At 41.2% G+C, this 27,283-nt stretch overlaps 1 long non-coding RNA gene across 1 annotated transcript in view; it reads left to right on the top strand.

Annotated features, from left to right (window-relative positions):
- The window catches only part of LOC109254504 (uncharacterized), a 279,356-nt gene extending 252,294 nt beyond the window's left edge, over positions 1 to 27,062 (top strand). The window contains exon 3 of the long non-coding RNA XR_002074833.2: positions 26,976 to 27,062. This is a non-coding gene — a long non-coding RNA (uncharacterized LOC109254504). The remainder of the gene's footprint in view (positions 1 to 26,975) is intronic.
- The last annotated feature ends 221 nt before the right edge of the window (positions 27,063 to 27,283 follow it).

Here is a 27,283-nt window from a genome sequence, read left to right as displayed (position 1 = left end):
TTGTCAATATCTGACTGGATGTCATCTGAGAGGTTTATTTTTCTTTGCGGATGTCATCCAAAATATGGCATCACATTGTCCATATTGATCTTAAATATGTCTTATTTACTCAGTTCCTTCATTATGAATATCTGTCTATATCAGACAAGTTCCTAAGTAGGATATCTGGGACATTGAGGGTATAATTTGTGCTATTATAAAAACAGCATTGCAGTGGATATTCTCAGAGAAAACCTGGGTTTAGTTATTAGATGACTCTCAGATAATACAGTATTAGTAGCACAATGTCTAAATAGATTTTTTAAATAATTTTTAAACTCACAATGGAGAAAATGAGTCACACAGGTCATTAACCTATTGTCATTTTGTTCCCAAATGACCAGAAAGAATAATTTTGACAGCGCTCTGATATTTCTCCATTCCCATTACAGCCATCTTAGTGTTCCCGAGGTACTGCGATAGCCTCTTCATTTGTCTTATTTCCTCCACTCTAACTCTGTCCAAAATATTCTCCACAATGTAGGAAAACAAGCTGCTTGAAAATATTGCCCAGATTATGCCATTTCTCTGATGAAAACCCTTCAGTGTGTTCCAGTGAAACTCAAAATCTAAGCTCCCTAGCATAATGCTGCGTGATCCAACCTGTCCCAAACTCCTGCCCGTCACCATTGCCCTTCTACATTTCAGCCCGAGTGGCCACCTTCCAGTTCCTAAAGCAAAAACCAAGCTCTTTCCTGCTTTCGGGTCTTCACATATCAGTTCCTGAAACATTTTTTTCCTTTATAGATTGGCTCCATTGTAATTATACTAATTTGTTTCTAACTAGCATATTTTTCAAACTTTTTCAGTAGACAAGAAGTTCTGCGGTGAGACTAATGAAGTTGGGTTTCTTTTTTTCACAGCTGATGTAGTAGTGCTCCTAATAAGGTTGATTGGCATATAATAGGTGCTCAGTAACTAATAGGGAAGTAGATTCATGATGAATGACCTCAGTGGCCATGGACCCAAAGAACTTCCCCAAATTAAACCTGTGTTCTCCTTTTTTTTTTTTCCAGCATGACATTCTTAAAAATCTAGCTAACTGTAGTAAGTATATAAGCACTGTTGGCGGGAGATGGCCAATTCCAGAAAAGGAAGGGCCTGGAAATAGACTAATGTTATCAATAAACTACCTAGAGTCTGGCATCTTAGATACTCCTTTAGTTCATGCATAAAGTTTGTTGGCTGAAGGCCAGGCCAAGGCCCAAATTGAAGCAAGCAGTCAGAACACTACCAGCATGACTTTCTGAAGGAAAGAAACCCTCTGTGAGCAGAAGTTACCCCAGGGGCTGGGATGAGTGACACAACACAGCCGGCACAGGATGACCAAAAGGATTAGCTGGGTCAAGGCATCGGCCAGCCAAAGCAGCCGCGACAGGCCCAGCAGATGCCAAGGAGCGATCGTGTGTCACCTCTGCTCATCCCCATCTGTTCGTTCGGCTGACCCTAGAGCTGGCCCCGGCTTTCTTTCCGAACTCCCAGGCAGCTGGGATCCGAGGAAAATGAGTATCATGCAAGAGTGTTTAGCAACTGTGTGTCTGATGTATGCTCATAAGTCATGGAAATGACCAGGGTGAGGTGTCAGCTTACAATTTCTACATGCTTCTCCCTACTACAAAGCCCACCCTCTATAGCCAGAGAGAAGGCAGAAATCTCTACGCAGGTAATTTAGGAGATAAACAAATCTGCAGGAGCTGGCCAGAATTCTCTCTTGGGCCATGCCTTTGCATTTCCCCAGGCTCACTCAGACTGAGAGAGATCTCCTTGGGCCCACGGCCTCTAGGTTTTGAGTGGCAGCTTAAAATTGATACTCTGCAGTTACACTTCTGTGTGACCTCAGGCAAGTGTCTTAACTTTGCTAAGCCTCAATTCTCTCATCTACAAAATGGGAATTTCAGCCCATCATGGCTCTAGAGTGAGGATTAAATGACACGAAAAATAGCTGAGGGCATGTTGAAATGTCTGATAAATGATAGTTGCTTTAATTATCATTGATACAAAGTGTCCAAGGTTCTTCAGTCTTTAGAAAGAAGTCAGGGGCGCCTGGGTGGCTCAGTTGGTTAAGTGTCCGACTTCGGGTGAGGGCATGATCTCACAGTTCGTGAGATCAAGTCCCACATCGGGCTCTCTGCTGTCAGCACGGAGCCCACTTTGGATCCTCTGGCCCCTTCACTCTCTGCTCCTCCCCTGCTCATGCTGTCTCTCTCTCGAAAAGAAACAAACATTAAGAAAATAAATACAGAGTATGCCCCCCAAATTCCTGAGGCTTTGGAATCATTCTGTGACATTCGTCTTGCTCCTGCACGTCATCTAGTCTAAGATATTCTCTCAGATCTTCCCTGGTCAAATACTTGAGTATCTTCTTCTATCTCATCTTGAATGCTAACCTTGATCAGTTGCTAATGGTTGCCTGGAGTGAAAAAGTATGCTGTGATCCACTGGCAATGTCTGTCACAGGCAAGCATTAGGCAGAAAGTGACCTGAAGGTCTGATATTTGCTATCCATGAAAAGCGGGCACCATTATGGTACCAAATTTCTCTTACCAGGATGGTTTACACTCCTTCCGAAGGACACTTCTGCCCTTAGCAAGAGCACTTACCTCTCCAGTTTACCCAAACACTCCTGTATGGCCTCTGTTCCCTTTTCTTAAAGACTTTGCCCCTGTTGGCAGCAAGAAAAAGGCAAAACAGCCATATGCTACCAAGTATATTTTTCCTTTCCAGCATTTCTTTGATTCTCTTTCATGAATCTGAGTCATCTCTCCACACCCACCAGCAACCCCAGCTGAAATTACTGTTTTCTTCAGCACTTCAACTTTTCATATCCTTGGAACCTGCTTTCTGTCTGGTTCAGAAGCCTTTGGAGGGTGGGGGAGGGTACCCAAGCCTTCTCTCCGACAGAGATTTCTTGCTGAAATGTATTTTCTCCTCCACATCAAAGTCCATTGGAATCGCAGAAACCTCAGCCCATCAGGGGTTAGATACACATATAAATACATCCATCAAATTCTCTAACCCTGGCCTTTATCAAGCGTAGTCCTTTATGGGGGCATAAGAGCACATTTCATAAGGCAGTTGACATGGTCAGTGGCCCAACACCCTTGAGAGGTGACAGCAGACATTTTCCTCTGCATTGCCTAACCGTGCCTGATGCCCAAGCTGCACTTTGCCCGCCAGGCCTGTGCACCCCATTTCCAACCATTGCTCGGCTGAGGCTGGTTTAAGGAGATCTCACTGAGCAGCAAGAAAATCTGTGCGCAGCAGGATGCAGGCCACAGGTTCTGCAGCAAAGGAAATTCCACTGCAGAGGGAATGTCAGCCAGCTCCAGAAGAGCCAACTTCTTAGGCCGTCTGGAAGCAGCCAGAAAGTCGAGCTGACAGACAGATCTGAGTAAGCTCCCTGCAGCAGGAAAAACCCTGGCAGCTTTTTCTTTCCCAGCTCTTGCCACAGTCAGGAAAAAAGAAAAAAAAAGACCAATATCATTATGTCTACAGGACAATTCTCAAAGCTTGAATCAAAGGGAGCAGAGAAAGGAAAAGGGAAGCGTCTTGTTTCAAGTATAGTTTCCCATGTACACGCCAGCCCTACTATGATAGTTACCCCTCGGGGCCAAGTGGAGGACTCTGAACTTTAACCAACACAGGCACATGTGGACATGCATACACATGCTGAGGTTCTTATGCACAGTGAAGTTTTACACTGCAAAGAAAAGGTTAACTAGTCAACTATAGAACTACCTTGTTTTTCATGGACCAGTGAAGAAATGTGTTTCTTGATTGCTGAGTAGAAGAAAGTTTCATAGCACCGACTTCCCAGGGGCAGGAAATATTTTCAGCTCTTACTCTTCCCGTGACAGCTCTTTTGTTCTGGGGTCTCTGCTGTCCACATGCAAGTTCTGCACCATTCTCAGTCGGAAAGTTAAGATCCTCCATCTATCGTTATATTCTTAGATGGATACATTCTACAGCAACATCTGCTGCTGGTAAGACCCAATGGGAAAAACAGGTTTAAATCGTATCAATAACAGTCCCTCTTTAAGCTTATGAGGAAGCTGTACTATTTGTTCCCCACTTGTAGTTATTTCCTACCTGCCTTTATTTTACTTCTGGTTCTTTTTGGTTGCAAATAACAGAATCTACTAAAAGGAGTTTAAGAAAGAAAAGAAAGAGAAGGAAAGAGGTGAAAAGAAAGAAAGAAGGAAAAAGAAAGAAAGAAAGAGAACAGATGCAAGGAAGGAAGGAAGGAAGGAAGGAAGGAAGGAAGGAAGGAAGGAAGGAAGGAAGGGGATTTTAAGGTACCAAGGGTAATTTAGGCACTCAAGGTAGGGATTGAAAACCAGGATCTTGGTAAACTTCGGTTAACTGTAGTAGACACAGTTGACTCTCTGCCCAGTATTCTCCTTTTCTGACCTTCTTCAGAGAGTCCCTGCTCCTCTCTGCATCAACCCTTTCCTTGCAGGGCCTGGTGGCCTCGGAAGATCAGCCCAGCTCCCATTGTTGAACCTGAGAGATCCAAAGCAATGACCCCTAGTGGGTTTCTGTAATTTGTAGGATCCCCTGTATTTACCATGAAATGAAATCCAGAGATACATATCTTATAAAATCAGTATGATTCCCTAACTGCTGTGTAAAAGATAGGTAGAAATTTCACATACTAAATTTATATGCATTTTGATCAGAAAATGCCCAGGCATGACTGACTCCACAAAAGTACATGATAAAAAGTTGAAATATTGTGCTTAAGTGAAGGTACACTATGAATTTGAGAATACACCAGGGCACGATTGACTTTTGGGGCTAGATAATTACTTGTTGTGGGGAATGCCCTGGGCTTTACCCATGATGACAGTGACACCTCCATTCCATTTTCCAAGCAAACAAAAATGACTCCAGTCATTGCCAGTGGGTGGTGGGCACAATCAGATCTGGTTGAGGACCACTGGCATAGGGTGGACATAAGTTGTGGGATTTTTTGGTTACTCAAATACAACAGTATGGGTGTCAGTGATGTGATTTTCTGAAGTGGTGACCATTTCCTAGTAAAGTTCCAAATAAGGCATAGTAAGGTATTTCCTCTTTTCATGCAGTGCCAGCATTCTTGGAAAATCCAGTGGGTAGGAATACTTTGCAAAACAATGCTTTATGTTTATATGTAAATCACGGTCATCGAATGCACTCAAATAATTAGAAACACAGATGTTTCCATGTGCAGATCAGGTAAGAATATAAAATGCTTTGGAAAACAATCTGGCAGTTCTTCAAAATTTTAAACATTAGGGGCACCTGGGTGGTTCAGTGGGTTGAGTGTCCAGCTTCAACTCAGGTCATGATCTCACTGTTCATGAGTTCAAGCCCCACATTGGGCTCACTGCTATCAGAGCAGAGCCCGCTTCAGATCTTCCGTCCGTCTCTCTCTCAGTCCCTTGTCCACTTGCACTCTCTCTCTCTCAAAAATAAAAATAAACATCAAAAATATTTTTTGAAACACAGAGTTACCAGTATGACCAAACAATTTCATTCCTGGGTGTATACCCAGGAGAAATGCAAACATGTGTCTATGCAAAAACCCATGCCAGTGCATGAATGCCCAGTCATTGATGGCAGCCCCAAAGTGGAAATAACTCAGATGTCCAACAACTCATGAATACATGAACGAAATGTGGTATATCCATGCAATGGAATATTATTTAGGCTAAAGAAGTGAAATACCACTGCATGCTACAACACGGATGAACCTTGAAAACATTACGTGGAGTGAAAAGAAGCCAGTCACCAAATCCATGTATTGTTTTGTTCTATTTTTATGAAATGCCCAGAATCGGCAAATCTTTGGAGACAGAAGTAGATAAGGTGTTGTGTGTGTTGGGACAGTGGGGGAGGCTGAGTGATTGCTATGGGGATTTATTTGCCGGGGGGGGGGGGGGGGAGGGGTGATGAAAATGTGTTCTAAAATTGATTGTGATTGTAGTTGCACAGCTTTCAATAATCTAAAAAAAATTGAGTGTTTTAAATAGGTGAGTTCTATGGTATATGAATTATATCTCCATAAGGCTATTATATTTTGAAATGTCCCACAGATAAGAGGACAGTTTCTTATTGTATGACACTGTATTATAGTCTCCTTATACTTTGCAAGACATTTAGCTTCTCATCCACTTGTTTTTCCAAATCATTGTGAAGAAAATAACAACCCCTTCTATATCCTCACAGGGCTAGTTTCAGCCCTGTGGGAAATCATGAATAATTTACATTTTACATAGTAAATTCCTCCTTTCCAGTGATTGGTTCAGGAATTCAGACTTAAGCCAATCGGTGAATGTTTTTAGACTATATGGTCACATGGCCTGTGCTGGCCCAATCAGACCATAGAAAATCCTTTCATCCAGTGGTTTGGGGCAGAGTCTGCTTTTCTCTCACTGGGCTCCAGCAAACACACACATAGTCCTAATTGCCTCTGACAGCCATCTTGAGATGTTGAGTGGAACCAGCTGTAGAATGAAGCCCATGGTGTGGATAGCAAGGCAGAAACAAAGAATCTGGGATTGTTGCTGAACCACTAATTAACCAACTCTAAAGCCCAGCCTTCCTTTTGATTTTCTGTTATGCGAAATAATAAATTTCCTTATTGTTTTAACCATGTGGAGGCCTCTTTCCTATAACAGGAATCAAAGTGGACAGAGGACAGGGAATGAGATATGCTACTGCCCTAAGACAAGCTGAGGTCCCAGAACATCTGTCCCTTCATGGGAAGAGTTCCAGCTCTGCCCAGGAAGTGCAGGAAGTGGAATCACCCACCTCTTCAAAGGAAGGAAAATACCAATGAGTGCCCCAGGTGTGAGGACTAGGGTTCAAGGCCAGATTTTGACCTAAAATTGGAAATTGGCAGACCAGGTTGATCAGAAGACCAAGGTGGATAGAAGAGCTAAAGAAAAATATTCAGCTACAAGGATACTCAGAGTTCATCTCTGCCTTTTCTGGCATTGGATAATAGCTTGTAGCTATTCTGAAGCTTGCCTTTTATTTATTTGAACAAACTTATTTCGAAAATAGTTGTTTTATGAATTTTTATTGACAAGTCCGATATCTGAAGTCTTGATAGTGTGGCTTTTGCTTTTTGTTGTTTCTACTGGTTCTCATTCTTGGTGCCTGGTTTCTTTATGTGCTTGTCCATTTTAAACTGTATATTGTTCATTGTCCTTAAAAAGAGTTTGTAGGGATTCTATGTGACTTAAGTTGAAGATGTGATCCTCTGGAGACAATTTGAATTGCCTCAGCCACATACCTAGATACATAATCAGTCCTGGATAACCTTAAAGGAAATTTCTGGGTTGAATAATGATGGACTTCACAACTGAGGAACCTATCATCAGCATCAGCAGCTGTATTCCTACCATCACTGTGCTCCGATTCTGTACATGCATGGGTCTAAGTGCTTCCCATGCATTATCACACTTAAACTTCACACTTAAATGATACAGGTTTTGCATTTATTCCCACAGGACAGAGAGAAAGCTAGGGCACAATACGTTAAGGAATTAGTAAGCCCAGTTCATATAGCCAGCTAATGGCAGAGATACTAAAGTCTTGTAACCTAAAGCCCAATACTCTATAGCCCACTAAGATCGTGAATACTTAATAAATACACGTTGGTGGTATTCATCACTATAAGTGTATTGTTCTTATGAGTTTAAAAAAGGAAATCGAAATAAAGATACAGGTTGAGCTGGATTTAGGTTTTGAGACTCCAATCTCCATTATCTCCCTACACTGTGGATGGATTATGTAGGCCTGAAGTGGAATACCAAGCAGGATGTAAAGATGCAGAGTCAAATGTTATACATAGAACAGTAGGGCCGCATTCCAAAAAGAATAGACCTCCGAGGATCACAAATACCACTGAATTCACAACTAAAATGTAAAATTAGTTTTCAGGAAGAGAGAAAGTTTTGCAGAGGCACTGTCAGTGACAGCCTGGATAAATTATGTGGGAACAAAAAATGGAGAGAAACTTCTTGGATGTTCAGGCTAACATGAGGACAGAGATTAAAGATGAACTGAGGATTCCCAAGTGCAACTTTCTGAAGAAGCCCATTATTCCGCTTTACTACTGAGGTGCTCACTGGCCCTGGGGACCGTGCCCTCAGTTGCCCTGGAGGCTGCCAAGGCAGGTAATTAAGCCACTGGGCCCGGTGAGCCAGTGCATTGTCGCTGCGTTAGGTCTGGCCTTCCTCCTTATTCACCCAGATAATTGAAGTTGATTCCAAACTGGACTCCAACCTCCAACTGACAGCAAGCTCCTTCAGGGCAGGGACTGTTGATCTTTTCACCATTAATCCTGAGCACCGTGATGACAGACTTACCCATTGGTTCAGACCACAGTTACTTATTAAGCATCTGATGTCACTGATGACATAATGGTAAACAAAATCCTGCATGGTCCTTGTTCTTGTGGGGTACATGGTCTAGTGAGGGACGCATGATAGTTAAATAATAAAAGCCAGATGCATAGTTACAAATTCTGATTAATGCTATAAAGGAAAGGAAATCCGGACATTGAGAATCTGATCTGTTCTGGGAGCATCAGGGGAAGCTGTCAATAAAAAATGACATTTGAGCTAAGATCTGAAAGATATACAGTTTACTCAAGGAAAGAGGAGAAAATTCCAATGAGAACTATACGTACAAAGGCCCTGTGGTCAGAGGAAGGGTGGCCAAGAATAGTTGATCAGTAAAAATTGGTTATATGCATGAATGGTTGGTTCAGAATAAAACTAGCATCTCTCTGGCGCTTACCACATTGTGGCTATTATTCTAAGTGCTTAATTCATATCAACTCATTTAACCTCCACCACCAACCTATTGGTAGGTGTTATTATGTCTCCATTTTACAAGTAAGGAAAACTATTGCAGAGAAAATATATAACTTGCCTAAAGTTACACAATTAAACTGTGACACTGAGATTTGAACCCAAGAATCTGGATGAAGTAGAAAAGCATGGCTTTCTTGGTGGTCTATAAAGACCTTAGAAATGGGGCATGTGGGTGGCTCCATCAGTTAAGTGTTCAGCTTGGGCTCAGGTCATGATCTCACAGTCCATGAGTTCGAGCCCCACGTTGGGCTCTGTGCTGACAGCAGCTCAGAGACTGGAGGCTGCTTTGGATTCTGTGTCTCTGTGTCTCTTAGGATTCTCTCTCTCTGCCCCTCCTTTACTCATGCTCTGTCTCTGTCCCTCTCAAAAATAAATAAACATTAAAAAAATAAAAAATAAATAAAGACCCTAGAATCATATATATCATTAAATGGAGCAAATAGGATGGGCTGAAATAGTGAACATTGGTTCTAAAATTGAGTCTGTGAGATTCAGGAGCAAAGTCCTTTGAAAGATATGAGCTACTCAAAGGAATATGGAGTGGGATTCAATAGACAGTAAGGTTTTTTAAACTCAGTTAAAAATCCCCTTATAAAAAAACAACTTAAACTCCATAAATTTTCAATGAAAAGTATAAAGAAGAGTAAGACAAAACTATTGTTAAATAAGCCAAAGGAAAATTTAAAATTAAAATATTACCATAATCAGCATTATTTCCTTTGAATATTTTTTCTTTTTAAAAATTTTTTTAATGTTTCTTTATTTTTTTTTTAATGTTTATTTATTTTTGAGACAGAGACAGAGCATGAATGGGGGAGGGGCAGAGAGAGAGGGAGACACAGAATCGGAAGTAGGCTCCAGGCTCTGAGCCGTCAGCCCAGAGCCCGAGGAGGGGCTCGAACTCAGGGACCGCGAGATCGTGACCTGAGCTGAAGTCGGACGCTTAACCGACTGAGCCACCCAGGCGCCCCTGTTTCTTTATTTTGAGAGGGGGAAGCACAGTGCATGTGAGGGAGGGACAGAGAGAGAGAAGAGAGAGAATCTTAGGCAGGCTCTGCACCATCAGCACAGAGCCCGATGTGGGGCTCAAACTCACAAAACCGTGAGATCGTGACCTGAGCGGAGATCAAGACTCAGACACTTAACCGACTGAGCCACCCTAGTGCCCGCCTTTGAATATTTTTTTAAGTCTGCCTACCATAAACATCATAAACACCATTTCTCCCTGTATTTTCCCCCTCTCTACAATCTGTAGGTGGACTCCAGTGATTTCTGTCTCTTAAGTGCAAGATACATTGAGAATTGGGAAACCCTGGGAAACCCCTCATTGCTTCACAGTAATAAGTAGCAATGAGCCCCGCTGGCAATTCTGCATGAGCGTTAGGAGTATTTCCTCTCCAATGCTCATAGCCGCATGAATCCAAAATCCAAGCGAATTTCTAAAGTTGTGGGGCTAGGCAGGCAGGCATTCACTCTGCCATTGCCAGGTACCATTACACACCCACCATGGCTTGTTATTACCCCAGGATCCCGCAAGTAAGGTTTGCCCTTGAATTGATGTTTTTAGGAAGTTGAACATTCTAAGGTACTTGAGGCTGCTGGTTTATTTTAGAATCTTTTCACTCTCTCTCTCTTTCTCTCCCTCCCCTCCCTCTCCCCCATTCCCTCCCTCTCCCCCATTCCCTCCCTCTCCTTTGTCCTCTCCTCCTTTCTCTCTCTTGCCCCTCTCTTTGGCTCGCTCTCTTTTTTTTTTTTTTCTTTTCTCGATTCTCTGCCCCTCTTGGCCACTCTTGAGAGCAAGCACTGGCAGGCAATGAATCAAAGTGGGCTATTTTTGCTCTCTCTGTGAGAATTTTTACAACATATTGAAAACCCGGCCTGTGGTTTAACGTTGTGTATATTTTCAGAAAAACTGACTGGTTTCCAAAGTCAGTGTACGACGGTGAAACCCACAGAAAAGCTCTATGCACGGGAGCAATGTCCTGTCTCTTCATGCTCCCGCTGCACCAAAGATAGGCCCACACGTGTAGAACCAAAAGCATAAGGCTTCTGACCAGGTTTATTTCCCAACAATGCTGGTTTCATGACCAGTGGCTCCAAGTTGTAAAAGAAGAAATTCAAAACTAGCTATGTATGACCAAGAATTCTAAGAAAACTCTATCTGTGGCCTAATTAAATTATTCCTCCTTCCCACCCAACCAAGCGGCCACCAAATGTTTTGGATGCAGGCACCATTCCATTAGAATACAGTTAATCTTGAATATATTTTACCATGAAATATGAACATAGTAATTACAGAATTTTCCATTCACTGTCCCCTATCATATTCCTAGCATATTGGATTCTCTTGGAATAGCATTTAACTGTTTTCATATGGGCTTCAGTCGACATCCTAGAACATTTGAAATGGCCAATAATTTCACTCCACCAAAACTTAGTCAAATGCTTTCTCTTTTGTATTTCTTCTTTTTTTTTCCCTACAACTCCAAGTTTTAAAATAAGATTAAAGCCAACCTAATTTTCTAAGCACCTCCTGCTGATTTATCGGCTGATAGCAAGTCTGAGAGGTATTCAAGCCAATTAAACTGGCTCTCAAAGTTTTGCTCAGTGGATAAATATGAGGTGGAAATGTCCGGGAGATCTTCTCTTATCTGTAGCTACAATCAGAGGGAGCCTCGCAGGCGGATTGGTATTTGTCAGGGTGGTAGGGAAATGCCCACTGGTGTTCATTAAAAACTGTCCTGGCAACAGCCCTTCTGAACAGGCAAAAACTTCAAGCAGAGACGTTCAAACAGTGGTCAGTAGACAGAGAGGGGCCCAAACGGGGCCTGCTGGCCTGCTTTCTAGGATCAAGACTCACTTTCCTCTGAAGTTGCCATTCTTAGCACTGTATTAAGTCCTTGTTTTGTGAGTGACTTCTATTGTTTAGGTGGTGTTCTGCTGGCTCACAGCGGGCAACACTGGGCCTGTTGTTCCAATTCCTTTGGAGATTCTGTAATTTAAACAACACAGAGCGTGGGCCAGCCCCAGAGTTATAGCCTCGTTTAACTGGATTTAGAAAACTGGTTAAACTAGGCTACAACTCACTTGGTCTCAGACCAGCTGTTGGTGTGTTATTTTTGTTTTTGTTTTTCTTTCCCCTCTGTTCGGAATATAAGTTCACTCTGTTTAGAAAAACGGAAAGAAGGGGTGCCTGGGTGGCTCATTCGGTTAAGCGTCTGACTTTGGCTCAGGTCATGATCTCACGGTTTGTGAGTTTGAGCTCCGCATCGTGTTCTGTGCTGACAGCTCAAAGCCTGGAGCCTGCTTCGGATTCTGGGTCTCCAGCTCTCTCTGCTCCTCCCCCCTTCACAGTGTGTTTCTCTCTCTCTCAAAAAAAAAAAAAAAAGAATAAGAATTAAAAAAGAAAAATGGAAAGGATAAGAAAAGGGAGGATGACAAGTATGTTGGGGACATTTATTTGTACTGGTGCAGCAGTCTTACCTTTAACAAAGAATGTCTTTAAAATGTCCAGCGTTTGTTAATGGCACTGGCCCCCATACATTACGATCACCTGTTGGGGTCTGACTTCACCATCAGAGCAGTGGTCCTCAAACTCCACAGGGCATCAGAGTTCCAAGGAGGGCTTGTTAACACACAGACTGCTGCCTCCCCCCAGGGGCTGCTGATCCACTAGTTCCAGTTAGGGCTTGAGAGTTTCCCTTTCTAATAAATTCCCAGGTGGTTGGTGCCAATTCTGCTGGTCTAAAGAAGACACATCAAGAACTACTGTATAAGACAGTGAGTTCCTTGAGGGCTAGAATTTTCTCATTCATCCCTGTATTCATAGCACTCTGCCCTACACCTGGCCCAAATATGCACTCCAATAAATGATTAACTATATCTCTTCATTCAACTAGTCGTTATTCAGTTACCTGCTGTTCTAAACACTAGGGATTCCACAGTAAGACAAAGATGTTTCACAAGCTCACAGTTTCCATCCTAATAGGCCAGTCAAGGAAATAACAAATTTATAAAATGATTTCAGTTCCAAGCATTATGAAGAAAATTAAGGCAGAGCACAAAGAGGGAGGGTGATGGGGTGGAGGTAACTTTAGACTGGGTGTCAGGGAAGGCCTCTCTGAGGAGGAGACATTCATGGAAAAATGAATGAAATAAGCAAGTCATGGGAAGATCTTGCAAAGGAAGATTTCAGGTGGAGATAACAGGAAGTACAAAGGCCCTTAGGCAGGAGTAGGTTTGAGATTTCCAAGATAAAGCAAGTCCAGAGTGACAAGACTGAAGTGAGTTAAAGGGACAATAGCAGATGGCAAGATCAGAGAGGTATCAGGAAGGCTCACGTAAAGCCTCAAAAGCAATGGTAGGAAGTTTGGATTTTATTCTCAATTTGCTAAAATGACAGTAAAAGGTTTTGGCTCAGGAAGCAATATTCTAATATTATTTTTAAGGCCATATTGGAAGAAGCAATGTAATCAAGGAAGCCAGAGGGAGGCTACTGCAATAATCCGGGTGCACAGTGATAACTTAGACTAGGATGTTGGTGAAAAATGAGACAAAAAGGAATGAGATTTGAGATATATTTCACAGGTAGATCCAACTGCAGTTGTTGGTGGATTGACTTGTGAAAGAAAGGAAGAAATCAATAATGACTCATAGTTGTATTTTTTTTTTAAGTGAATGGGGCTGACATTTGCTGAGTTGGAGAAAAGTGAAAGTTCTATTTGGGACAAGTTTTGAGCAGCCATGAGACATCCAAGGGGAGGTGTTGAGGGGCTATATGAGACTAGAGCTTAGGGGAGAGGTCCATGTTGGAATAAAGATTTGGGAATCATCACTGGAGAGTTCCAGTGATTCCAAAGCCACATCAGTCAGGGTATACATGCAGAGAGGGAAGAAACAAGGATCAAAGGCTGAATCCTGGAGTATCAATGTTTTCAGGATGGGAAAGGAAGGAAGAGCCTTAAGTCAAGTGTTTCAAGAAGGAAGGAATGATCTAATGTGCCCAATGTTGCTAAGTGATCAAGTAAGACAAATCCTGAGAATTGACCATTGGATCTGGCAGAATGGAGGTCCTGGACAAGAACAGTTTCAGTGAAGGGGTAGGGAAAAAACCTGACTGAAATGGATTAGGGAAGAATGAATGGTATTTGAGGAAGGAAAGACAGGGAGTCCAATGAGAATTTTTTATAAAAGAAACAGAGACATGGGCAAGTAGCAGAAAATGGGTGTGTTGACTTAGGAGGGTTTTTAAAGATGGGAGATTGTTCACCTTTACTGAGCCTATCCAAGAGAGAGGGAGAAATGGATTATGTAGGTAGGAGCAGATTCACCTCCAGGAGAGAACTGCTTGAGGAGGTGAAAAGGAAAGAACTCAGGTAGTAGGTTTGCCCACATACAACCAGAGGGCACACTGAGAACTAGAGTACTGATGCAGCACATGTTTAGGAGCCAATAGGAAATGAGAGTTCTCTTCCACCCCGACACTGGGGAAAGATGAAAGTTTAATGAGCATGAAAGAGTCGTCTAGATAAATAAGACAGTAAGGAAATGTAACCAGGTTGCTGAACTCTGCTTGACATCCATGTCTATGAATGTAATGTGAAACAAGAAACAAAATGAGGCATATATACATGTCAAAAGAATGGTTCCAACATTAGGTATACCACAGAGTGACGGGGTGGGGGTGGGGAAATGACATAGGAAGAGGTTATTGTGAATGAGATACTCATATAATTCATCAAAAATTTCCTCAGCATCTTCTGTATACTAAGTTCAGTCTTTGGTGCTTGGGATACATCAGTAAGCAAAATACAAAGATCGCTGCCTGCCTGGTGCTTATATTCCAGATAGACAATCAACTATAGACATAAGCAGAAGTAAAGCATAGCATTTTTTAGACGATTGTGAGTACAGGGGAAACAGGGAAAGCAGATGAAGATTAGGGAGATTGGATACTTTTCAAGGTCAGGTTGGACGTCACTGAGGAGGTGACATTTGAGTGAATACTTGAAGGACCTGAGAGAATTAGTTGTATAAATAACTGGAGGAAGAGCATTCCTGGTAGAGGGATCAGGCAAGTCAAAAGCCTTCAGTGTGCCTGGGATATTCTAGTGACAGCACAGAGGTCAGTGTAGTTGGAGTGGAACTAATAAAGATGAAAACGGAAAGAGCCCAGGTTGGAGAGGTGATGGTAGGGAAGCAGGGAGGTGGAGCAGGTCTCATCAGGACTTTCTGAGTTTTGTGTGCACTTTGACTTAATGCATTCATGAATAAGTAATGATGGAATAAGATGATGGAGGCTTGGGCCTGGGGATTAGTAGTGGAAGCATCCAGATTGAACCACCTCCCAGATATGTTTGGAAAATAGAGCCAGTAGGACTTCCCCTTCACAGAGGATGTGTGCTTTAAGAGATGGGTGGGATTAACTGACAGAGAAAGAGAAAGAGCTATTGAAATGTAAGGCAAAGACAAGAGATAGGAAAGGAGTACCTGGGTGGCTCAGGGGTTGGGTGTCTGAGTCTTGATCTTGGCTCAGGTAGTGATCTCACATGTTTGTGAGATTGAGCCCCACATGCAGCTTGATACTGGCAGTGCAAAGCCTGCTTGGGATTCTCTCTCTCTCTCTCTCTCAATAAACTTTTTTTTAAAGAGAGAGAGACAGAGAGATAGAAATCACCATGAATTGGCAGGCTACTGTGGTGGGAACATTTACAGGAGTAGAGAACAGATATAAGGAAGGAAGGGAAGGTTGGTTTGGGTTCAAATGCCAGATGCCTTCATTGTGGGTTAGGAATTTCAGACCTCATCTTATCTTTAATGGGAGCCATTGAAATGTCTTGAGTACAGGTAACATCATAGAATTATGGAATAGGGAAGCAAACTGGGCCCTGGTTGTCACGGTGGTCACTCTCTTACAGACGTTCTCATGACATGAGTGTATAAACTAAAGTAATAGCAGGATTATGTAAGGGTGGGGAGAACAGACTTTAGATCAGGCAAACATGGGTGGGATGCTGGCCTCATCCAATTTTCCATGGTCAAATTATTCACCTCTATGAGTGCCCTTTGCTAATCTGTAAGGTGGTGATAACCACACCTAATTCAAAGAGTTACTGTGGGCTTTAAATGACACAGTGAACATTAAATTCATATTCCAATACCAGGTGCAGAGTAAATACCCCCCCCCAAAAACGTGACTATTCTTAATAGTTCTCATTTCAAATGGAATTAAAGGAATGAATAAGGATCAAAAGAGTAAGGGAAATAGAAAATCACCATTAGAACACCACACCAGTAATTAGTCTGTAAGACCCAACAATGAACATTAAAACTGGTAGGCAAAGAAAAAACTGAGGAGACATGGTGTATTTGTACAGTCTCAAAGTATTTCCTCTAAGATATTTATTAATTTCAAAGAGAAAAGTAGCAACTTTACAGTGGAGAAACCCAGAAGACATATTATCCACAGAATAAAGATGGGCATTGCCACTGTCACAAATTAGAGGAGACTAAGGAGAAATGACAACTAAATGCCATTGAAATCCTGGAACTGAAAAGAAGGGGAAACTGTAGTTTGAATAAAGCCTGTAGTTTAGTTAATGGTACTGTACTAATGTCAATGTCTTACCTTTGAAAAGTATATGATTATTGTACAAGATATTAATATTAGGGGAAGCTGGGTGATGGATGTAGGGGAATCCCTGATACTATTTTGCAACTTTGCGATAAGACTAAAACTATTTTTAAAATAATTTTAAAACGTAAATGGAAGAAGTCGCCTTTGAAAAGCATCACAAAAAGTTGTCAACAGTACTTTCTGATTGGTTGGTTTTGAAGAGGGAAGGAGAGGGTGGTGGATCAAAGCTACCTTGAAGATTTTCCTTTGAGGCACTGGGTTCAGAATTGGAAAAGCCATTAGTGAGGACCTCCATATGTGAGTGTGAGTGGTGTGAATGTGTGTGGGCAGGGGCACGGGCATGTGAGTGTGTTAGTCAGGGTTCTCCAGAGAAAGAGAACCAACAGAATGCAATAGGATATATTTCTGGAGAGAGAGAGATTATAAAGGAGGGAGGAGAGATTATAAAGGGGGAGATAAGAGATTATAAAGAGTTGGCTCAATTGATAAGACTAAAAAGTCTAAATGCAGAGGATCCCGTGGTATAATCCCTGTCCAAGTCTGAAGGCTTAAGAAGCAAGAGAGCTGATGGTGTAAGCTCCAGTCTGAGTCCACGTCCAAAGGCTGAAGATGACTGACATCCCAGCTCAAAGACCAACTGGTAGAGAGAAAGAATTTATTCTTACTCAACCTTTTATTCCCGTTAGGTTCTCAATGGATTGAATGATACCCAGCTGCACTTGGGGAGGGCATACTGCTTTCACCCATCTACTGATTCACATGTCAATTTCACCCAGAAATACCAGCATAGATACCCCCAGACTAATGTTTAACCATATAGCTGGGGACTCACATGCTCCAGTCAGGTTGACACATAAAACTAACCATCACAGTGAGTGTATATGTGTGTGAACATGTGCACATGCGTGTATTGGAGGAGGGGAGAGGAGGAGATCACTTCCACTCTAGACGTGTGCCAGTGTCTTCCAGGCAGCAAAATAACGGAGGTGTGAGGTGAGAACATAGAAGGTATGGGGCAGAGAAAGCAGGATAGGAATAAACTGAAAAGAGTATTTGAAGACAAATGTAGAGACAAGATCCCTAACAAAAGAATTTACAAAGATATGAGGAGACCTCAGTGACTAATTGAATATGAGAGACTTTCCATATAAAAATGAAAGAGTGGGGCACCTGGGTGGCTCTGTTGGTTTGGCATCCATCTTCAGCTCAGGTCATGTCTCACAGTTCATGAGTTTGAGTCCCGTGTTGGGCTCTGTGCTGACAGCTCAGAGCCTGGAACCCGCTTCAGATTCTGTGTCTCCTTCTCTCTCTATCCCTCCCCTGCTTGCACTCTGTCTCTCACTCTCTCAAAAATGAATAAACATTTTTTAAAAAAAAGCATTCAGAGAATGACAGAGAAGAGGTCATAAAAGGGGGGAAAAATCAAGACTGTATAGCATTGTAGGAACAAAGAGAGGAGACAGCTTCAAGGTCAAGCCAAACTTGATTAGTGCTGTGTCAGACCAGGTAGAAAAAGGACTGAGAAAAAGTCATAAGGGTTGATGAGTAAGAGGCAAAGGGTGATTTCCAAGAAGACCATCTCATTTTACGAAAGTATATAAAGGCCAAAAGGGTAGGGAGAAGTGGGGAGGTGACCAGAGAGGTAGTTTCTAGGTCTGGAAGCCATAAGTAGGATCCTAAGTAGGTCTTCAGGCTTTAAAAGGAACTAGGAAATCTGATATTCTTTCACCTACTTTTTGAGTATTTGCCTACTATGTGCTCAGAGCAGCCGACATACAATGAACAAAAACAACATGCTCACGGCCTCTGGAAAGTTTCCGTCCTAGTGTATTTTGCCCACTGGCATCCAGGCTTCTCAAAAGATATGCTAACACAGCAAGCTTTGAATTTTCTTTCTGGAAGAGATTGAAAAAGACCCTGGAGGAATTAGCAATAATACATCTTTTTTTAACTCATTGCTAGTATTGTGGTTGAAATGACAATGATGTATATTATGTGATCCAAGCTTTGAACATTTGATCCACAGCTCAGTCTTCTAGGCGCAACTTATTTTGTTCCTGAGTTTGAGGAAATCCGTTCTTTTGTTCTCCACTAAAAACAAAACCCATGACACTATGCTTAGTCTGGCCAGACTTCCAAATTTCCCATCATGAACTTTATGAGTAATACACTTTCTTTGAAAACCTCACGCATAATTTGCTGAGTTTCATTTTACATATAACAAAGAACTAGCCTAATAAGACAACAACATGTCATTTTTTTATACCGGGCAATTCACAGTTCACAATTTTGTCCTGATCTGTAGGACAAAATTTATACTTGGCTCAACTAGAATAAGTACAATTCACTTCTCATCCTGAGGTGGCAAAATGCATAAACAAGATCAAGGAGTATTCACTTCTGAGGAAGATCTTGATTCACATGAGCAAAGTACATATATAGCTTCAAGGAAAAAACCTCATCCATTTGTAGAGCCTCAATATGCAAATTAAACATCCAGGAATGGAGGAAATCTAGATAGTTTATCACTTTCCTGTGGTCTTCAAAGGCTTTTAACTGTTGTTTTATTGTCTTAAAAGTCTCAATAAAAAAGAGCAGGAGAGTTCAGGTTAGGAGTTCATATTGGTCTACAGGAATTCTATAACCCTAAGAGAAATGAGAAACTCCAGTGTTCTCAAGAAAGGATATCTCATCTCCTGTAAGTTTCCAAGGACAAATCAACAGTTTTTGGAAATGCTGGCCCACTCACTATTTACTACTTACAGCTTAACCTCAGTCAAGTTACTTAACCTCCCTGAGCCTCAGTTTCCTCACCTGTAACACAGCAATGACATACTACCTCTTATTTCGTATGGTTGTGTGACTATTTAATGAGATCATTTATAGCACAGCCCCAGCACGTAGTAAACTGTCAAATAATAATTAATTTTCTTACTTTCCCTTAAGAAAGATTTGACACAACTTGTTCCATTTATTCATTCTTTGGTCTTTACCACCAGAACCCTAAGCAATGAATCTAGCTGAAGAAACATTTCCCCCCCTCCCTTATACATAGGAATAACCAATGAGATATATGCAGAAGTATTGGACAGGGACAGCTGGAAGAACCCTTTTGCTGTGCGGTTCTCTTGGCTCCTACTCAGTAAGCTGACACAATGGTTGGAAATCCAACAACCACTTGTGACTTACAGATGGAAGTTAAGCTTCGAAGCTGGCAGAGGAAAACAATGGGGAAAGCTGGATCTACAACATATCTATAAAGCTTCCATAACACCCCTAGACTACTATTATCAATGACCTTGCAAATGACAGATCTTTTAAATTGATTTGAGTCCCTTAGTTGGGTCTCTGTTTTTAAGAGCAAAAAGCAATTCCTAACTAATATCTCAAATAACTAAAGTTGAAGATCTTCTGAATTTCTGTTCACTTTCATGTCAACAACAGATACTCATACAGCTGTAATTAGTTTGTCTCCCTTGCCATCACCTGCCTCTGTGGTGACAAACTGGTCCTTCTCTTCAGTCTAGACTTCGATTTGCCTTTGTGGAGATAAGTTTCCCTCAATTACCTACAACTTTGCCTATTGAGTAACATACTCTTGTCTTCCCATCCTTCGGTCACTTTATACATCCACACACAGAAGCTTGAAATCTGATCTCAGCACAACAGGATGTTTTAAATAGGAAAATGAGTAGAAATAAGACAACAGTTTCCAAAAACAGAACCAAAGCCTTGGCCAAATGGGTTTCTAGAACAAAACAAAATGATTCCAGTATGTAGAGATGTGTTCTTACCAGAAGGCAAAGCAGTCCGTGGTACTTTCTGCTCACCACCTAGTCATAGAAAAGTTAGTCTCTCCTGCAGTTGAACAATGACCTCACCCTCCATTTCAGGCTTTGGGTGATAAGAAAGAAAAGACATCAAACATAAGGATCCAGGAGGCGTGCTGGGGAGAGTACCTGATGGGATCATTTTCGTCAACCATGGCTCAGAGAACACAGGTCACAAACTCTTGCCTATTTTAACCAGGGAGGTTTAAGAAAAATCATGTGAGCACCTGGGCTGTCTTTCATTTTCCCACTTTTATAGAGGCATGGATTTTAGGGACATTTCTGCATTCTAAGAAAAATAACATCATAAGCACAGTAATAAATGGCAAGTTGGAGGAGTCTCAGTGTCGGAAGGAGAAGCAGAAATGGTGAGAATCATCATGAGCTGAAGAGAACCTACCATCTCTAGAGGGGACCTCCTTGTTTGGCTCCAGCAACTACTTCCATGCCACATCTTCAACGTTTTCACCAAAAGCAAGAACTCATATTTTTGTGAGAAACCCCTGAACTTTTCAATGTTGCCTAGGGGCACCTGGGTGGCTCAATCAGTTACGCGTCCGACTTTGGCTCGGGTCATGATCTCACGGTCCGTGGGTTCTGTGCTGACAGCTCAGAGCCCGGAGCCTGCTTCCAATTCTGTGTCTCCCTCTGTCTCTGTCCTTCCCCTGCTGACGCTGTGTCTCTCTCTGCCTCTCAAAAAGTAAAAAAAGAAAGAAAGAAAGAGAGAAAGAAAGAAAGAAAGAAAGAAAGAAAGAAAGAAAGAAAGAAAGAAAAGAAAAGAAAAAACGTTTAAAAAATTTAAATGTTGCCTCAATTTTTACAATTCTGTGCAATTTAGAGAAATAAAACACCCCAGTTGGCCCAATTATGCCCAGCTTGTGACTGAGCACTAATGAAGAGTAAGAAGTACAGAAGCACAGAGGCAGAAGGAAATTGAGCATATAGTCATTGGATGTGTTCACTCATGTAAAAAGTGTTTATCAAGTCGTCTTCCTATGTGCCCAGCACTATGCTAAGCCCTAGATCTGAATGAAAAACCAAGAAGAAAATGAGGAGATGATAAGGGATGGTTCAGTCCTGCAAAACTTTGAAATGTAATGGGAAGGAAATTATAATATCTGTTGGGTAGAAGCATTTTAAAACCCAGGGAAGGGGGTTAAAAATAAACTACAGAGTGTTAAGAAAGAAGTGAGGTGTAAATGTGTAGTCACCTTCCCAAATAGGAGGTATGTAGCCGGGCTACAAGTATTCTCTCCCTCTGGCACTCACAGCTTCCCACACTGAATAGGGTTGACCTGTATAACCAACAGGATACTGCAGAAATAATGAGTGTCACTTCCAAAGGTAGGTCATAAAAGGGGCTCTGGCTTCTATCTTGCTCTTTCTTAGGTCACTCTCTCTAGGAGGTAGCCAGCTGCCGTGACACGAGAACCCTCAAGAAGCCCTATGGACACGTCCATGTGGTGAGGAAGTGAGGTCTCCTGCAAAGAGTCAGTGGAGAACCGAGCCCTCCTACCAATCGTCAATGAGTGGGCCATCTTGAAAGTGGATCTTCTAGCATCAGTCAAAACTCTAGGTGACTGTAGCCCCAGCTGCAATAAGATACTGTAGGACAGAAGCACCCAGCTGAGCACTGCTAAATTCCTGCCCCACAGAAACTGAAATAATAAATGTTATTTTAACCTAAGCTTTAGGGTAATTTGTTATGCAGCAGTAGATAACATATAGTAGGAAAAGTAGAGGCTTTGAGTATAAACCACACATCAAAAAAAATTAATAAAAAACAGAAAGAAAAGGGATTTAATAGGGGTTTGGGTGAGAATGTTAAAAGAGAAGAATGTAATGGTAAAAAGCATGGTCTATTGAAATAAATCAGACATGAATTTGAAACTCAGCATCAACACCTAGGTCAGTGCAATTGTCAGGCAAATACTTAACCTATCTAAGCTTCTATTTCTTCTTTTTTCTGTGTTCTCAAAATAATAACTACTTCATATAATTGTTGTGATGATTAAAAGACAGAATGGCTATGAAATATCTACTTGGTACATGGTAAACACTAGATAGGGTTAAGTTATTACTATTAGTGATCATATCATTGAAGGCAAGTATCACGTACTCTCCAGATTTGGCATTGCCAATAATTTTAGGGGGAAAGAGTACCATTTCTATGCCTTTCTTTCTTTCTTTCTTTCTTTCTTTCTTTCTTTCTTTCTTTCTTTCCATCTTCTTTTCTTTATTTCTTTCTTCCTTCTTCCTTCCTTCCTTCCTTTCTTTCTTTCTCTTTCTGTCATTCTGAAATATATCAGAACCTTGATTACCTTTTTAAAGTAAGTTGTCATAAACTTAAGTTCTCTGTATCCAAAACATTACAACAAATCAAAGTATAGAATACAAAGCAGAAGCTAATGTATTTGAACAGAAATTAAAATTGTTTCCAGGAAATGATACTCTTTTTTTCCCTCCTGAGCAGTGTAGACACCATGATTAGAACACACATAAAACCTTATCTCAGGGAGGGCAGATGGTGAATGTCAGCTCCATCTTTATTGCTTTGAAGAGAGCAAATTTCTTCAAGAAGAGCTACCATACACTAGTAGGCACATTCTCAAAATCTTCAAGGTCTGGTGTTCTCATTTATAGCAGCAATTAATTTATAAATGGGTGGATGGATGGATGGATGGATGGATTAGCGGATGGATGGATGGATGATGGGTGGATGGATGGATGGATAAAAAATTTTTTAAGCAAAGTAAATTAATTTTAGTGATGTAAAATTTCTTTTTTATTTCACATTAATCATGTATATCATCTACTCCCCCCACAAAAATAATCCTTGCATGGTTGGCAACAAGTCACCACCAGCAAGAATTGAAGTTTTTCCTTACCAAAAGTTGACAAAGTTTACACACTGGTTGGCAGATGTTGCTATTTCCTAGATTTAGATGTTGGTAGCATTCGAAATGTTTCTTCTATTTGCTCTTTTCTCTCCAGGCAGTTAACACACTCTTGTAATAAAATAATTCCACTCCCTTCAGTGTGGTTCAATGGTTGAACCAACCTTATCCAGCTAGTTAATTAGTTCATAACAGAGCCTAAAACAGAAACCTAGTCTCTTGTTCCCAAACTTAGTAGGGATTTTTTTTCTACAATACAAGTATTTTTAACAACTTTCTTACCTTGTGTCACCAAGTGAGCTGTCTTTCCCTTCCAATCATCCTGGTCATTCATAACATTATTCCCTTACTCAAAAACCTGCACTGGTTCCCTTTTCCCACTCCCATAAGTCCCAGATACTGTTACCTATCTCTCTGCCCCTTTCTTAGACAATAAACTGTTTTTCCAAATGCTTCTAAAGTTGACCTTCTCACTAAGCAAAATTCCACCTCCTCCATGAAACCTTCCTCAACTCCTCCAGCCCATCAGCTTTCCACACGCTAGGACTCCCATTGTACTTAAAATCAACACTATTTGGTCCATAATTTGTTGTTTTACTGCCTACTATTGCATATAACTTCAGTTGGTCCATTCAGACCCATTCACCATCCTTCTCCACCTGCTCTGGGCTCCTGGAGGCTAACCTGTTTGGTCAACGTCATTGGTTCTCAAGGTGTAATTCCAGACTGTGGCATCAGACTCACCTGAAAACCTACTGAATCAGAGATTCTGGGGATAGGCCCCAGAAATCTGTGTTTCAGGAAGCCCCTTTGGTTTTTGACACAGGCTCAAGGTTGAGAACCACTGTTCTACATCCCCAGCTCTCCTGTTCTTTGGCTTTGTGGTTGGATTATGTCAATGTGTAGCCCTAGCAGGAGGGAGAAAAGATTGCAAGATTAGAACTATTCTGGCAGGTTCCCTATCCCTGTACACACCTTTGAAGCCTCTTTACTTTTACTTTATTAATGCTTCTTTTGCTTATCCTACCATCCTGCTTTGCCATCCATTTTCTCTTGGGACCCTGACTGGTATACACCCGTATTTTATAAGCAATATAAATGAAATTTCCCAGTTACACTCCTATCCTTGCCTTCCTGCCTCCCATCCCCTAACTTGTTGACCACGAGGTTCAGGGCTTTTCTTAACTATTTTCTCAGAATCCTAGAATTCTTAGGTCATGTGTGATAGACAAGATACTGGTCTCACAAAGACGTCCACATCCTAACCCCTGAAATCTGAAATATGTTACCTTTATGGCAAATATACATATTGCTGATGTGATTAAGTTAATGATCTTGCCATGGAGGGATTATTTGGACTATCTTAATGGGACTAATCTAATCACAGGGGTGCTCACAAAAGAAAACCCAGAGGGTCACAATCCAAGGAGATGTGGCAGAGAAAGCAGAGGTCAGAGAGAGTGGGAGAGAGAGCCTGGGGCTGCTGTGTTGCTGGCTTTGAGGTTGAAGAAAGGGAGCATGAGCCAAGGAAGACAGCAGCCTGTAGCAAGCAGGTGGACAATGCAAAGAAACAGATTCTCCCCTGAAGCCTCCAGAAGGGATGTAGCCCTGCATATAACTTGATCAGAAGTTAGTAAGATTCATTATAGATTTATGACTTCCAGGGCCATAAGAAAAGAATTCTGTGTTGTTTTGAGCTGCTAAGTTTGTGGTAATTGGTTACAGAAGCACTCGGAAACTAACACAAGCAGCTTAGAGAAAATAGGTGCCTTGATCAAATAGGTTTGGGAACTCCTGCATATTATACCATGAGAAATACTGCACCAAAGAACCATTCCTAAATTCTTGAAACCTCCTGCTTCCCATACTTTTCTCCAGGAAGAGCATTAATATTGCGCAGGCTAGCAGCAGTGGCACTTAACATTTGTAGATGGGAACTCCATCCCAGACTCTGTGCTACATGCTCTCGATATAATTATCCAATAGCCTTAGGAGGTCATTGTTACTATTCCTCTTATTTTACACAGTGGTGAACCGAGGTTCACAAGGTTAGTAATTGGTTTCCGGTCACATGGCTCGTAAGTGGTAGAGTTCATATCTACAACATTACTAATTTCAATGTCCCTGTTCTCAATATTCCACTCTATCTGTCTAGTCTTGAGAAATACTAAATAGACAAGGCTACCCTATGGCTCAGATAAAAACCCTAATGAGTGATGTCCTACATCTTTCCCCTTACCAAGTGCACCCCTTCTCATAGTTTGAAATATTCCATGTTAATACGATTGCTAATACCCTGGCCAAATGCAGAGTGGAAACCTCTTTCAGTCTGGTTTGAAAGCAGCCAGACCACGGGAGTGTGTGTAAGGTTAAGGCAACTTCTTTCCATAAAGGAACAGTTTTCAGAAGTACCTGACGTGTACAGATGTGACATGGCCACAAAGGATTAGCATAGTTTAAATATAACTCAGTAGAGAGACACCATTCAGAAGTCACAGGCCTGTCAGCGTTTCCCTGATTTGCCCATAAAAATTAATTATTGGCTAAAAGTAGCAGAAAAAGTCTCAGACCGTTAGGTGGAAAACAGTTTTACAAGCAATCCTGATTATACATAAGGTTGGAGAATTTATGGAAAAGAGAGGTGCATACAGCAGAGTTGAAAGAATTTTTATTTCTAAATAAATGTTTATCACTTAAAATAGTGTTCATAGGATGTTTCTTGTGCTTTAGATGCATGTTTTAGAAAGCAAATGTGCTATTATACTGGAATTATTTTATTAGCATGTGCTTTAACCTCTTTTATGATTACTATAAAACAAAGTTTGAGCCTATAATTCTTCTAAACAATTTTTCTATCTTTGTTGGTCTCTATGTTAAATGTTGTGAATTATTTTGACGTATATTAAGTTCTCATAAACATTAAGCAAATTTTAAATTAGTCACTCTATTTTAGTAGTTTTTAATGCAGATTTATACAAATAGACTTTAAAGGAAAAAAAATCTATCTAATTTATAATTCTTTATCCCCCAAATAAGTAACACTAAATACAATTTTCATTTCTGGAACGGAAGTGAGACACTAGGAGGAAATCTGAGCTTCATAAGCACAGTCTGGAGTTTCACTCATAGTGATGCTAATGTTCGTTTCCTGGCTTTGACAAACGTACCACAATTATGGAAGACGTTAGTGTTAGTAGAAATTGGATAAAGGATATATAAGAACTCTCTGCACTTTCTGGCAACTGTTTTATAATCCCCAAATTATTCCAAAACAAAAAGTTCATTTTACAAATTGAAGATGCCACTCATGTTAACTCACATGAGTTTAATAGTGTTGTTAGTAGCAGGTACTGACCGACAAGGGTTCACAGGACATCTGAGACCTAGCATTTCACTCTCCCCATCCCCACAGCCTATGTTTAGATAGCAAGCATCTTAAATAGGTTTCTAACTGGGAAAACAAGCCAATGAGCAAAGCAATAAAATGTCCTGTGGTTGACACTTCTGAGACATGATAGCTGGTTTGTTTCACCAAATTCTTTGAACTCGATTAACATCTTCAGTAGAGAGCTGACTCTCTGTGGATGCCACAAGGTACCATTCAAAAGAAACACACAAAATTCAACCTCAAAATGTCACCTCATGGCCCACATATATATGACTACTTGGAACTTATTTCTTTTTCATCTGTTTCCCCACTTAGATCGTGTGCTCTTCTAGAGCAGGAACCACCAATGAACCCCAGCACATTGCCTGACAACATGGATATTCAAACATCATTTGATAATGGGTGAGTTAATGAATTAACTAGCAGGCATTTATATGAGAAGAGTCTTGCAGGATGTCAAGAAAGGACTGTATACCTCTGTATACGCAGTGAAAACAGAGCTCTGGTGCCCACATGTGTATTTTTCAATCAATAAGGGAACAAAATTCCCAGTTGCTTGAGTCATAAATGTGAATTCAGAGTTGAGCCAGCCCAGCAATAACTCTCTCCTTAGGAACTAGATA

The sequence above is a fragment of the Panthera pardus genome, unplaced genomic scaffold (assembly GCF_024362965.1).
Source record: "Panthera pardus isolate Hobbes unplaced genomic scaffold, ASM2436296v1 HiC_scaffold_8, whole genome shotgun sequence".
Lineage (NCBI taxonomy): Eukaryota > Metazoa > Chordata > Mammalia > Carnivora > Felidae > Panthera > Panthera pardus.
This window is presented reverse-complemented; position numbering and strand designations above follow the sequence as displayed.